Source organism: Protopterus annectens, chromosome 1.part1 (assembly GCF_019279795.1).
Source record: "Protopterus annectens isolate FY-2018-M chromosome 1.part1, PAN1.0, whole genome shotgun sequence".
In the NCBI taxonomy this organism is placed as follows: Eukaryota; Metazoa; Chordata; order Ceratodontiformes; family Protopteridae; genus Protopterus; species Protopterus annectens.
Genome location: NC_056726.1, coordinates 643784366 through 643800925, shown reverse-complemented (window position 1 = coordinate 643800925; position 16560 = coordinate 643784366). Strand labels below are relative to the sequence as shown.

Below are 16560 nucleotides of genomic sequence, written 5' to 3'. Positions count from 1 at the left end.
CACACGTGTCTTATCCATGGTCATATAAACATATATTGAAGTGGGAGGATGGCATAATGGTTAAGGTGTTTACCTTACAAATGCAATATGCAGGGCTTGATTCTTACATGGGGTAATTGGCTTGGCTTAAAATGGCCTACAAGGGCAGTTAGATTAGCACTAATCTATGAACGCCTCTATGAACAGCTATGCAAAAAGCCACTAAACATTACACAACTGGCCATCCCTTTGACAATCAATACAGCATCACACAACTGTCTTTCCACAAGTCTGTCAACACATCATCATGAAATCACCTCACAGTGTGGCCAGATACACATTACTACAACCATTCCTAATGATGGTGATCTACAACCACAGCTCCATGTGGCAATCCACACATAATACAACTACCCCTCCATGTGGCCATCCACACACATTTTCCACAAAACCATGAAGCCATCTCATAACCAAACTTTCATAGGACCATCTATATATACATTTAATACAGCCATCTGCATGGTCATTTATACAACATGATAAAACCATTCCTCCGTGTGGCCATCAACACATCATCATATAATCATTCCTTTGTGTGTCAGTCAACAGTTCATCACACAAACATCCTTCAAAATTGCTACCTACACACAGACACTCAACCATCCTTCCATGTGCTCATCTACACATTGTTACTCAGCCATCCTTCCACATGGCACTCTACACATTGTGTCACCTAGCAATCCCTCCATGTGGCCATCAACAAGTCATCATGCAACTATTCCTCTGACTAATAAAAACGAATAAAACTGTTAAAAAGACAAAAAACAGGCAACCTTGTGTCCGGAAAGCAGGCTTTAATTTTGGTTCCTGGCTTTCTTTTGGTTAAAGCCTGCTTTCCGGACACAAGGTTGCCTGTTTTTTGTCTTTGCAACTATCCCTCTGCATAACCATCTACATGTCATCACAAAGCAATCCCTCAACATGGCACTCTGCACATCATCTCAGTAATTCCTCCACATGGCACTGTACACATCATACAGCCATCCTTCTACATGGCACTCAACATGTTAGCACTCAGTCATTCCTCCACTCTACACATCACTCACTCAATCATCCCTCCAAATGAGAATCTAAACAGCAAGGAGTCATTCCTCCACATGGCAGTCTACATAAAGAACCATCCCTGCATGTGGCCATCTACACATCAGGATAGTTTTACAGGTTATTACTAGGCAATTGGTCCAACAGACTATTAACAATGTAGCCAATGCAAATTTAGCTTTAGTTTCCTCTAATTATATGGGCCAGAGTACACAGCCCTGTGGTGAATTTAACATTCCGCATCCACTCATCAAGGTTATTTTTTAAAGAGATCCAGGGATCTACTTTGTTTGATGTGTTATGAGAGTGTGTTCAATAGGTATGGGATACATTGGCAGTGATCGTTATATTACCAGTAAGTTCTATTTATGTGGACATGTAGGTTTTGCTGCTAACGATGGGTATCAGTGGTAGTTTTAGTTTTTCAGAGGTGTAAAGGGAGGTGAAAAGGATTATCAGGATTGGGTCTTTCACAAACCTGCAGGTGGAGTAAAGGTCACCATGCAACAGAGTAAAGTGAGATGGCTCTTGGAACTATACTATATTTTGTAGCACTGAGCTTGATCCCATAATGATAACATCAAAAACTAGTGCAGTTTAGTCGCACTGACAGGATATGGAGATCAGATGGAGAGTAAATGACAGTGCTGACTACCAATTTTATTATTTAGGAGTTCTGTTATAATAGGCTCCGTAACCTTTTAAATAACACTGGTAAAACTAATTAGTCTACAATTCCTATAGTCAGGGATATGGCACCACATAGCCAGTGGTCAGGCTAAGAATGAATATGCTTAGAAGAAAACTGGTGAGGCTATCTTTAGTGCTGACCAAGAAATAACTTGATATGTTGTTGGGACCCACGGAGTACTGTTATGACCTGTTCAGAAGAAATCATAGGAGGAGGCAGGCAAGGACTAGGAAGTAGGGGGACAGCAGGGAGAAAGTGGAATGAAATTTGACTACAAGAATATTAGTAATATCCTGGAGTACACTATGCCCTATAAGATAAATGATGTGCAATATGGGTGCTATTTCTTAGATACATAACATAGTTAAAGAAAGCCTTGCATGCACGTTTGAAAGAGATGACAATATTTAGTTCATACTCTGCACTACATAACCATCTCTTCATATGTTAATTAACATATCATAACACAATCCTGCCTCCTAACAGCCATCTACACTTTATCATGTAACCATTATTTATTTGGTTATAAGGCAGATCTCCTCCCCATTAGCCATCATCATAGGACATTCATCCACAATACACATCATTGTATAAACATCCCCAACACTATCATGTACTTATTATATTGCATTTGCTTTACAGCAAAAGGAAATAACAAGCCTATCCTGTCTGTTAAGTACATTTAACATTCTGCATCACCTCCATCATTGCCTTCCACTCACACTTCCTCCACTTGTCCCACACCCTCTTACATGCTTCTTTGACTTCCCTCTACATCCATTCGTTATCATACTCCATTCTGTGGTTCCAAAACCCTCCCAGTAAAGAAGTACTTTTTGAGGTCCAAGTAGTAGTTTCTACAGTGCCTGTGCCCTCTTCTTCTGTTTCTGTCATTCCTGTTCAAGATAATCAGTTCAAATCTCTATGGTATGATTTTAAGTGTCCTTGTCTAGCACCATTGTCACCTATAGTCTTGTGAGAAAAGTTCCATCTTTTCTTGTCTCTTTTCACAGCCTTTCTTCAACATCTCTTTCTACTTTATGGTGACTTTTTTCTGGATTACTTCTAACAGCCTAATATCCCTTTCCTTGTATAGTCTCCCAACTAATACAGGGAACTTGAGGTGAGACCTCAACAGGAACCTGGAACAGTGGAAACATTACCACTTTGCTTCAAAAGTAAATCCCTCCTAAGAAAATCACTCAATGTTCTGTATGCTGCTGCTGCACTTAAACTCTGCTCCTCGTGGTCCTCACTCAGGTGTAATCTACAACCCCGATTCCTTTCCTGATCTGCTGCCATCAGTTTCATCCAAGATGATATAACAAACAAGTCATTTAATTGCCAAAGAGCAGTATTTTGCATTCCTCTAAAGTGAAGCTCCAAGACCATCCTGCTGCCCATGTGGCCAGCCATTCCATATCCTTCCATAGATCTTCACCCCATCCTCCACTAATGTACCTATTAATGCCATCAATGGCTAAGTTGAACCCATTCTTTTTCCCGCACAGATATGACCAAAGCAAATGCATCCACGAGTACTAGACCCAAGACTGATCCCTACAGCACTCTACTTCTCATGTTCCTTATTCATGTCACCATCCATCTCACTACAACCCTGTGTGTCCTGCCCTTCAGTCTTTAAGCAGTTCAGTTCCTCAGGATTTATTCCTACCTCAGATCTCTTCACTTTTTCTATCAGCTGCAGGTGCGTCTAAGATCACATCTTCTACTCTTCTGCTGTCAAGCTCATCTTTAACCAACACATAAAGCTGGAACATGGGCCCATACTGGTTATCACCCTTGAGACTGTTCTCCTCTAGGAAAGCAACTAGCCTCCCCAAGATTCTCTGCAAGACCTTCCCTACCATTACTATTAATCAACAAACCTGTAGGTCCCCATATTTTCCTGTACTCCATACAAGAATACCACAATTGATGCACTTATACAGTAGTCAACTGAAGATCTCCATCAAGGGTGCCTGTCAACAAACTGGCCAGATTCCTGAGGATTCTAGGAGGCAAGAGGTAGTCCATCGGATCCATGTACTTTATCCTCCTTAATGGTAATTAGTTACCACTCCACCTCCAAATCTTTCTCCATCTGCCTTACTTCCCTTCTAGCATGACACAATACCCTTCAGTTTCTTTTTCTTTGTGGAAACTAAAGCAAAGTATTCATTTACTGCCTCTATTTAATCCTGCCCTTTTATGATCCTGAACACATTTCTGTTCTACCTGGACAGGTCTATCACTTTTCTCCTACATTAAGAAAGTGCTTGCCCTTTCCAACATACACCTTCTACCCTCACCTATATTGTTGCCTTTCTAGTAAGCTCCTTGTACTGTGCCTTCTCAGCCTCATGCATATCTTATCTTTTGCCCTGAATACTAGTCTCACATTTTTATGTAGCCACTCTGGTCCTCTCTTTTGACCTCTTTCTCACATCCTTACCCACAGACCTGAAGATTCCCCCACTGATTCATTCATTTTCCCTGCATCTGCACTCTCCTAACTCAAGATTTTGGTCATCTTCTTCCAAATTAGTACATGTTACCCTCCCCCTTAAAATCCCACACCATTTTTGAATTCTCACCCCCTTCACATGCTGAACCAGAAAATGGTATGATCATTGTTGGTTAATGGAGCATTCATGCATGACTCCCTATGCTTAAGTTAGGTCCACATCCATTACTATATCCTTTCTGGTACAGTTCTGCACTAGCTGGCTGAACCCCTAATGGTCCAAGACCTCAAACTGAAAAGTACTGCGGAAGGCTAGGTTGAACTCAAGACTCTTAAACACTAACAAACAACCAGCCTTGCAGCAAAACAGAGCCAATAAAGGATCAAGACCTTAACTAACTCACATTCCCTCCTACTCTTGCACCTTACAATCATCTAGTCTGCTACTGGAAGATTTAGACTGATGATCACCCTCATCCTTCCGTGTGTCCATGTGATTGTTCCCTGCTCCAGCATATAGTTTGATGCACCACATCACCTCTTTTCTCCTTAGCCTTAACTTTCAAGGCATATAATCCCAGTTCTAATGCTGCACACTCTCTTGACCCCCCCCCCATTCATACGGCTATGTTTTTCCTTCTCTCTGACCTCACATTTGAGGACTTCCTTTAAGCAGTTTATGATGTCACCTCCATCTCTTCTTCTTCTTCCATCATTTATGAATAATCAATAACCAGGAACTTCCATGTTTCTCATCCTCTTGTCAGCTCCATTTTTTCCTCCTGAATTATTTCTGAACAGTCTATAACTAGGAACATCTATGTTCCTCATCCTCTTGGCACTGGTCCCCGCCTGCATCAATGTTTGCTGCTTACCAATCTTCCCACTAGACTACCTGCCCTGAAAATACTACCTAGCTAAAAGTACAAGTCGCTTTTACAGTTTGTTTGTTTACCGGGATAGTCCATTGGGCCAAGAAGACCCCATTTTCAATGGAGTCCCAGGGAGAAAAGCTCCGTAAGAACATTATACAATTTAGACAAATCATAAAAATGAGTAATATAGTTTACAATTTTCAAGAGAAAAGGTAAAAAAAATGTCATTAAGTATTTACAAAATATCTTGGTTCATACAGTGGTAATTCAAAAACAGAGGTGAAGGAGATTTGCATAGGTATCATATAAAAGTTATAGTAGAGTATACAGGGGATAGGAAGAGATTAAGTGTCAAGTAAGAAAAGAGAGATAGAAGAATAAGTGGTGTAAGAGGAGCCAAAGGGGGTGGGAAGAAAGGGGGGAGAGGGTAACGGTAGTTTAGAAGGTAGTTATGTAGGATGAGAGCAGGAACATTCCCACAGAGATACGAGCTGGCAATGAAGCAAGGTTTTAAAGGTAGAGTGGTCAAGGGTGGTGCGGATGAGATGTGGCAGAGAGTTCCAAAGCCATGCTACAGAAAAGGATAGTAGTTGTCTGCCTGTTTTGCACCCATTTATTTTTGTCTTCTGTTAGAGTACCTACACCTCTTCTGCAACACTGCTTTCCCCTTTTCATTTTAGATTACTCTTACAAATGTATCGTTGAAAATCAGCACTAACCACTACTGATCCTTCTGGTTTAAAATAGATACTGTCCTTTACAACATAAATAACCTTCTGCCAAGTCTATATCCCTCATAATCAAGTCCCAGGCCTTTATTCTCCTACCAAATTCCATAAACAGCCATTACATACCTCGATGTGTCCACTACTCACACAAAAAAAACTTCAATCTCCAACCCCCCCCCCCCCTTTCCTGGAATCTCTCTGCCACCTCCTCTGACAGTCATTGGTGTCGACATGCACTACAATAAGTGTAAACCCATCCCCTTTGGAAAGCAAGACTGTCACCACCTCCCATGTTTAAGTCTAAACTCAAAGGTGCTTTATTGTAATCTGAATTCTCGTTTCTTCCCCAACATGATTTTTATTCCCCCATGGTGCTAGACTACTCGGTCACTGTAACCCTCTTCTCGGACTCCACAATAGTCTTCATCTCCTTTACTTCTTGTTTCATTCCACCACACCTTCTTAGCTGCAACCCTTTTTCTTCTCATACCAAATTCCAGTCCTCCTCTTGGTCTGTGCTTGCTGCCTCCCTCCTTGTACTACTTCTGATCCCCCTTTGACATCCTTCCAGCACTCTTCATATCAGTCTGCTTCACTGTTGTTTTACTGACAGATCTCCCATAAGGAGAAATATTTTAACATTCCACATATGATTTTTGGCTCCTTTAGAGCCACCACTAGCTCTACGTTTTCTTTAACATTTGTTACGGCTTTCTGGAGCATTCCTTCCACAATGGCTTCTTTCTCCTTATCCTCCATCTTCCACTCTCCCCTTCATCTTACCCTGAATGACTATATTCCTTTGTTCTTTTGATATGTTACCCCAACCCTTTTCACCTCATCTATTCTACTGGCCTTTTACCCTCTCTTGCTCTCCATTCCCAATCTTTTCTCACCTAACGTAATGCTACTCAACGCCAGAAGTCTAAACCTCAAAATGCATGCACTCGAGGTACTCCTCAGTATGGAGAACATCGATATCTGTGCAGTAAAAGAAACCTGGTTTAAGGCTCCAGAGAGCACCCCAACACTACCAGGCTATAATTCATACCATACTTTTCGGCCACAAAACCCGGACAGAAACCCAAAAGGCGGGGGTGTATCCATATTCATCAAGGATACCCACACTTCCAGGTTAGTAGTGCAGCACAATGACTCAGAGATCATCCATGTGCAACTAACAACGGGCAAAACTGCAATTCAAATTGCAGCTTGCTACAGATCACCCACCATGACCCAGGACCCCCATTCTGCATTTCTGGAGACACTGGAAAATATGAAGGTCCTACCAAATGCCCTAGTATTGTGTGATTTCAATTACCCAAATATTAACTGGGAGAACTATTTAAGTACTAACTCCCTTGCCCAACGCTTCCTAGAATTTATAAACTCAAATACCTTGGATCAACTGGTCAACACCCCCACCAGAGGTGACAACATATTGGACCTGGTCATCACCAACATGGGCGATCGGTGTTCTACACCGGAGATCAACCCCTCGCTGGTTAGATCAGACCATAGACTAATCACTCTGGATATCCACATTCCGCCCCCACCCCCAATCAAGGAAACCACTGTGAAAAACTTTTCAAAAGCAAACTTCACGTAACTTAAGACTGAGGTGGAAAGGTTCATAGCCCCCATGCTAAAAGACAACGCTGTTCAAGCTGCTGAATCCCTTACAAAGGCACTCTATGAGCACCTGCAAGAATGCATGGATCGTGCTATCCCAAGCCAAGACTTACTCCTCCAAGAAAAGGAAACCAGTCTCGTGGACCCCTGCCATAAACAAGCTATACAATAGAAGGAGAAAACTAGTACAGAAAAGAGTAAAATCCCAAGAAGGAAAGACATCCCTGATCATTATCGGCAAGAAACTATGATCCCTCATAAAATCATCCAAGGCTAGCTTTGAAAGAAAAATTGCCAAGGACTCCAAAGATAACCACAAAATGTTCTTTAGCTATATCAAGAACCTAAGTGGAAACTCTCGTATCTGCTCTGAGTTAGTGCAGAATGGCACAAAATACACTGAACCAACTGATATTGCCAACATTCTGGCAGGTTTAGTACAAACTTCACCCCCCTCTCACCCCCTAAAGGGCCCATAACCATACAAAAAGAATGTAGAGCCCAGGCAATCACTGACACACAGGTTAAAACAGCCCTATCCAAAGCCAAAAACACAGCTTCAATGGGACCGGACAGAGTCCCAGGCTGTATCTTACATGAACTCCAAAATGAACTAACCCCTCACCTAAACACACTGTTCAAACTCAACCGCTCTACAGGCTACGTACCCATAGAGTGGCACACAGCAACAGTTATCCCGCTCCACAAAGGTGGAGCCACAACGGACCCCGGGAACTATCGCCCTATAAGCCTGATTAGCCTGGTCTGCAAGGCTATGGAGTGCATCATCATGGAACTCATTAACAGAGACATTGGGAACCTCCAAGCATTGGACCCTACCCAGTTTGAATTTGTTAAGGGGAGATCATGCCTCCTAAACCTGGTGGACTTCTTTGAGACAGTTACCAAGGCTTTAGACGAGGGAAAGGAGGTCACACAGCCTACCTAGACCTCGCAAAGGCTTTCAATACCATTCCCTATTCAGGTATTACAGACAAGCTCACCAGCCTGATCATAAACCCCTACTTCACGAGATGGGTTGCCAAATGGCTCACGGATAGAACCCACACGGTGAGAGTTGTGGGCTCTAGGTCCGACTATAAACAGGTTACAAGTGGCGTCCCCCAGGGCTCAGTCCTGGGACTCCTCCTGTTCGGTATATACTTCTCGAGGTACAGGCAAGCACAGTTGGACTATGGCTGATCATGTTCGCAGACGACTGCAAACTGGAAGCCATAACTGACTCTCCGGCTGATACAGACATTCTCCAGAAGGGTCTCACTGAGACGGATACCTGGTGTCAAAATCATGGCCTCATACTAAATGCCAAAAAGTGCATAGTCATCCCCTTTGGAAAAAACAAAGTACCCATGAACTACCACATACGTCATAGTCCCCTAAATACTTAAAATGAAATAAGGGATCTGGGGACCCAAGTAGATAGTAATCTCTCCTTTGATAATCATATTGCCAAGGTGGTTAGAAACTCTTTCTATGTGGCCCACCTAATCACAAAAGGGTTCGCATCTAGAACAAAAGAGGTTATTGTGCCCCTCTACTCATCACTCATCAGACCCATCATAGAGTACAATGCCCCATTTGGGATGTACCTTACAAGACACCTGCAACATCTGGAAAGACCACAGAAGTACCTCACCAAGAGGATTACTGGCCTCAAAGAGATGCCCTATGCAGCCCGAATGAAGAAACTCCAGCTGTACTCTGTTGCATATCGCCTACTCGGTGGTGATCTCTGCCTGACATACAAGGCCATGTCCAACCCAGAATTGACGGACATGCTCCACCTAAAAAAAACAAATCCCCGAGAGCCACATGCTCTAGGTATCTAAACCTCATCACAACGATAAATAGGACATGCTGGAGGGATAGATTCCTGTCCCAGAGACTTCCCATGCTTTGGAACAGGATTCCAATCTACATTAGGCAGAGCCCCTCACTAACATTCTTCAAGAGAAACCTTGACGAGTGGATGGGAAACAGAAAATTTACCCCAGGGATCACTGCAGTGGCTCTGCTGTACAGAGGCACAGGGAACTAATGGCTCTGCTGGACAGAGGCACAGGGAACTAATCTAAGGGGGCGGCAAAAGCCAGCACATTCTGGCTAGGCTTACATATGCCCTTGGGCAGATAGCCTAGTACTTACCTATGAACCTATGAATAAGTCAATTATATAACATCTCCAGTTACCATATTCTCCCATAAAGCCCTTCCAGTCTCCTCCAGACACCACTTCTTGCCACCCCAAGCTCCTTCCACCAAAGAGCTGCCCCACATCCTGGGTACCTCACAAATCTCTCTCCTACTCTTCTCATCTACTTACCTGCTGTCACATTCCTGAATCTTTCACTTTTGCTTTATTTACTTCTATAGTTACACAAGTCATCTCTTCATGCGCTCATTACATACTGTTATATAACCCTCCATCAATACTGCCATCTGCATACACATCATTGAACTATTCATGTTAACATCTAAATATTAATCTTTCTACACATCCCACACTCACACATAAAATCATTCTACCACTTGTCTATACACTCCCCACATAATCAGCTTTCTGTTTGTTCATACACACCCCACATAAATCAACCATCCACTTGGCCACACATGCACACACACACACACACACACACACACACACACACACACACACACACACACACATATATCCCACACAATTAGCCTTCCACTTGGCCATACACATACCATACAACCAGCCTTCTGCATGGCCACACGCACACCACACAATCAGCCTTCTGCACGGCCAGACACACACCACACAATCAGCCTTCCGCATGGCCACACCCACCACACAATCAGCCTTCCGCATGGCCACACACACACACCACACAATCAGCCTTCTGCAGGGCCACACACCACACAATCAGCCTTTTGCATGGCCACACACACCACACAATCAGCATTCTGCATGGCCACACACACACCACACAATCAGCCTTTCGCATGGCCTCACAGACACACACCACACAATCAGCCTTCCGCATGGCCACACACACACACACACACACACACACACACACACACACACACACACACACACACAATCAGCCTTCTGCATGGCCACACACACACCAATCAGCCTTCTGCATGGCCACACACAATCAGCTTTCCGCATGGCCACACTCATAATCAGCCTTCAGCACGGCCACACACAATCAGCCTTCCGCATGGCCACACACACACACCCTTCTGCATGGCCAAACTCACCACACAATCAGCCTTCGGCATGGCCAACATACACCACACAATAAGCCTTCTGCATGGCCACATATAGACCACACAATCAGCCTAGTGCATGGACATACACCAATCAGCCTTCTGTATGGCCACACATACACCACACAATCAGCCTTCTGCATGGCTACACATACAGCCATCCACATGGTCATACACACAAACACCCTTCCATGGGTCCATACACAAACAGACAATCGGCCTTCCATGGGACTACAACCCCCCATGCACAAGTCGTCTTTCCAAAGGGCCACACCCCCACACACAAACAGGCCTCCAAGGGCCACACCCCCCCCACAATCAGCCTTCCGCAAGGCCACACACACACCACACAATCAGCCTTCTGCACGGCCACACAATCAGCCTTCTGCACGGCCACACAGACACCAATCAGCCTTCGCATGGCTACACACCACACAATCAGCCTTCCGCATGGCCACACACACACCACACAATCAGCCTTCCACATAGCCACACACACCAATCAGCCTTCCAAATAGCCACACACACCACACAATCAGCCTTCCACATAGCCACACACACCACACAATCAGCCTTCCACATAGCCACACACACCACACAATCAGCCTTCCACATAGCCACACACACCACACAATCAGCCTTCCACATGGCCACACACCACACAATCAGCCTTCCGCATGGCCACACACGCACACCACACAATCAGCATTCTGCATGGCCACACACACACCACACAATCAGCATTCTGCATGGCCGCACACGCACACCACACAATCAGCCTACTGCATGGCCACACATGCACACCACACAATCAGCCTTCCGTATGGCCACACACGCACACCACACAATTAGCCTTCCACATGGCCACACACACACCACACAATCAGCCTTTCGCATGGCCACACACACACATGGCCACAAACACTATACAATCAGCCTTCCGCATGGCCACACACATACACCACACAATCAGCCTTCCGCATGGCCATACACATACACCACACAATCAGCCTTCTGCATGGCCACACACATACACCACACAATCAGCCTTCCGCATGGCCACACACATACACCACACAATCAGCCTTCCGCATGGCCACAGACTCACACCACACAATCAGCTTTCCACGTGGCCACACACACACACACACACACACACACACACACACACACACACACACACACACACACACCTTCCACATGGCCACACACAAACACCACACAATCAACCTTCCGCATGGCCACACACACACCACACAATCAGCCTTCTGCATGGCCACACACGCACACCACAAAATCACTCTTCCGCATGACCACACACAGACACACACACACACACACACACACACACACACACACACACACACACACACACACACACCACACAATCAGCCTTCCGTATGGCCACACGCACACCACACAATCAGCCTTCTGCATGGCCACACACACACACCACACAATCAGCCTTCCGCATGGCCACACACACACCACACAATCAGCCTTCCGCATGGCCACACACACCATACAATCTGCCTTCTGCATGGCCACAAACACACACAACACAATCAGCCTTCCACATGGCCCCACACACACACACCACACAATCAGCCTTCCGCATGGCCACACACATACACCACACAGCCTTCCGCATCACCCCACACATACACCACACAATCAGCCTTCCGCATGACCACACACATACACCTCTTTACTCATCCCTCATCAAGCCCATAATTGAGTACAATGCACCTTTTGGGATGTACCTTACCATACACCTGCAGCAACTGGAAAGACCCCAAAAGTACCTCACCAAGAGGATCAAAGGGCTCAAACAGATGCCATATGCTGCCCGGTTAAAGAAACTCCAGCTCTACTCAGTGGCATACCGCCTGCTCAGAGGCGATCTGTGCCTGACGTATAAAGCCATGTCCAACCCGGAATTAATGGACATGCTGCACCTCAGAAAATCCAAATCCCACTTGAACCTCAGCACTGAAATAAATAGGACATGCTGGAGGGACAGATTCATAACCCAGAGGCTCCCTTCACTCTGGAATAAAATCCCAGTCCAGGTTAGGCAGAGTCCCTCACTGACTCTCTTCAAGAGGAATCTTGATGAGTGGATGGGAGATCGTAGGTTTACCCCGGGTGTCACTGTTAGACAGAGGCACAGTATACTAACCTCGAAAAAGGGCATAGCAAAATTCATTTAAAATGGGTGTTGAAAGCCAAACACATTCTGGCTAGACTTATAAATGCCCTAGGGCAGATAGCCTAGTATGAACCTATGAACCTATGAATCTTGCCCGTGTTTCGGTTGTGACTGAAAACAGTCCCTGGACCAGCCATCTACCTATAGCCTTCTCTGTGACGAGTATTAAGCTCTCTATTGTGTGAAATGTTTTTTTTTATTACATCTTTAGTTACTTTTTATCTCTTTTAATAATGCCAGCACATCTTGTATCAGATACTCATGTAAATTGTTTTTTTGTTAATCTATTGTTGTAGTGTACCTTTATGTAAATCATTATTATCATTGTTATTTCTTTTGCAATCTATTAGCTTAATGGACCTTATCTCCCCTGGCCTCTAGTGAAAATGGACATGTATCCAGTTGGACTAGCCCGGTCAACAAATGTAAAATAAATAAGTACCATCAACCTGACATATCACTATAAATCTTTCTTACATTCAACTGTGCCAGCTAGCCACCCCTTTTCAAACAAGCATCTGATAACCAGCTTTATCAAAACATATTAGCTCCACTTAACCTTTCAGGAAGGTGTGGTCTCCCATTAGCTACCCCCTGCTCATTTGTCCCCAGTTCACATACTTAAGCCCCATGTGCCCCCGACATGAGACATTTGGCTCACCTGCCCCAGAGGACATCTTCCTAAAAGCGTATCTGTCCATTAATTAATTAAACCCAGCCTCAGGTAGTCACAACCATTTCCACGTCTGGATCATCTACCCTACTAGCTATGTACAAGCCTATTTACCATGCACGACAGGTATGCCCAGAAATAATATAAACCCACTTACTATTAAAAAGCGTTTCCCCATATTTCCCTGCACATTGTTCTGCTGTCGTTTAACATATTTACAAACAAATAATTCTCATTTTCCATACATCATCAACAATTAAATATGACCAACCACAAATATATACAAAACCAAGTTGGGTCGAACGCTCTTTGAAACATCGCCCCCACCCAAAATAAATTCCATAAGACAAATAATTTGTTTCTTTAAAACAATTATCCATAAGTTCGTGTAAAGGGTATATAAACAGTAACATTACACCACCTACCTAGTGATTAGCTTTCACTTAATTGCCATTTAGAAATCGTTTCACCTAACTCAACGACCCCCAAATCCGCAAACGCAATTAAAATCACCAACATTTCTTCCGGGTCTTCAGACCCTCCCAAAATGATAGCAAAACACGCCTTTTGTCCTCACTGATTGGCTGCCTCTCTCTCTTTGCCTAAAATGCTTCTGAAATTGTTGGACACCAAGGCTATCTTGCCCTATTTAACAATTATCGTCTACGCCCCCTCCACGTGCGCTTTATTCAGAGGAGCTGGTGCTGGTAAACTGCTAGAAACTTTGTGAGTGCTTACTGGATGAGATTTGCTGTTTTTTGTTTAGGAAAAATGTATGCTGCTGAGCCCGTTTGCGTTTTCCCGTATTACCTAAAGGAAATCAACTGATCGATTAACCCAGCTGGTTAAACTATGACTTGCCAATTTCTTCTACGTTTTATTTTACAGTTAAAATTTTCCCACTTCAGTTTGTATTTCAAAGTGAGTGACAGAGGAAGACCCTTAATCGGACGCTATTCAGATTGCCTTCTCGAGAATAGTTACTGCTCCGGTAGGCCTTGCCGAGTAATTGAAAAATAAAGTGCTAGGATTCGAAAACTAGTCAATAAACATTTTCTGAAATAAAGCGTAAGAAAAACTATGTTCTGTGTTGGTACTTACCAACGGAAGTATATCGCTGTGGGAAGTTCATGTTGTTCGTGGCTAAGTAGGTGCGTCTGCTGATAATCACAAGCCTAGCTAAATCCTCATTCACAAGGGCCTCCAGAGTCCAGCCTCAAGGAGGACAAGACAGGATTGGGTCGGGGTGTAGACATTTATATTTTGTACTCAAAACATTACGTTATTGCACGAACCACCCACTCATTTTAGAAATGTACCTAACGCTCAAAATGCTAATAGGAAAGTGATAAATTATTTTCATATGTTAACATTTGTATCAATAAAAGGCAATTTCAGAGGTGCATTCTTTTTACACAAACATTCTATCTATCCTATACATCTGTATTGTAAATATTTGTTTACACAGTATCTTAGAAAAGCATCCATGCATGACTCTGAATAGATGGACAAATCCAAAAGTTTTCAGGGACACTTTTAAAATATTAACACAACTGACTTGCTTAAGAGTTGATGGCATAAGAGAATGTAAATTGAAATACATGTTCTGAAGTATGTACTTTTTAAGCAATAACCCATGCCTGGGTGTGGGTAATGCTGGATTTACCCACGGTTGGCGTGGTTTAGTTACGAGGGCGCAGCCCGAGTGGCCAAACAGACAACCGTGGGTAAATCCAGCATTACCCACACCCAGAAGTGGGTTATTACTATTATACAATGACATTATTTAAGAAAAAAATACTTAGTTTTCTTAAATAATGGCATTGTATAATGCCTCCTTGATGCCCTTCCGCAGCTGTCCGGTATTCTGCGGCAGTTCTGATGTACTGCGCATGTGTGCTTACGCAGTACATCAGAGCTGTGGGTGGAAGCAATGGAGAAAGCAAGATCTCCCTTGCTTTTTAGAAAGTGTCTCGCTATGTTAAAGGAGTTTAACATAGCGAGACAGCTTTAAAGAAAGCAACAGAGAACGTTCCATTGCTTTTTTTAAAGCTGCCTTGCTATGTTAAACTCCTCTAACATAGCGAGACACTTTCTAAAAAGCAATGGAGATCTTGCTTTCTCTGTTGCTGTAAGAAAAAAAAATAGACTTATACTAATGGAAAAAGTCCGGGCGACCGGACCTTTTTCCATTAGTATAAGTCTTGATATACAACGTGCATGCTGACCAATCGGCATGCACGTTTTTGGAATATTAATGGGGGGTCATTGTATAATTGTCATTATCATAGCCAGCTTTAGGCACTAGCAAACCCTGCGGTTGCTGGGGAGGCATACCTCTCAGAGCAAGAAATCTAGACAAAACCATAAATAAAAGTGGGACAAAGGCCCAAAAATAGGGACAATTTTTATATATTGCTCTTATAGACTTAGAAAGTTTATAGAATAACAGGTTTTGCGCATCAGCATGGATTTTCTGAAGTGTATGAAGTCTGAAACTTAAACGTATGTCATTATTTTCTAACTTCAGTCTTTAATGATTTGCCAGAAGAAACACCAATTTCATGAAAAATGGACCAAAAAGAGGATGCAAAAATCTGGACATTCTGTGAATATCTGTACAAAAGTCATCTTGTTTTGATATTTTGTAACATGTTTGTCAAACCAACAAAAGGTAGTATAGCAGTTAAAACAAAGCTAGTACAGCAGTCTTGTGTGATTAATATACCAGGTGGGTAATAATAAAATTCACTCACATCTCATTTAAACTTCAAAAAGATCTCAGTTAAAGTAACTGTTTTGTCAAGTAAATGACTTCACAGTTGAATGTTTATCACTGACGTAGTGCCCTTGATTTAGTTAAATCCTATTGGTGGGCATTTTTTCCACTAAAGCTATCAGCAAAGCTATCACCACGTCCAACTCAGAACTGATGGACATGT

The 16560-nt window shown here is 43.4% G+C and overlaps 1 protein-coding gene across 1 annotated transcript in view; it reads right to left on the bottom strand.

Annotated features, from left to right (window-relative positions):
- Positions 1 to 14108, bottom strand: part of FAM214B (family with sequence similarity 214 member B) — a 2663862-nt gene extending 2649754 nt beyond the window's left edge. Inside the window, exon 1 of the mRNA XM_044077337.1 lies at positions 14044 to 14108. The gene's annotated coding sequence lies outside the window, so the exon portion shown is untranslated. The remainder of the gene's footprint in view (positions 1 to 14043) is intronic.
- Between the last annotated feature and the right edge of the window lie 2452 nt (positions 14109 to 16560).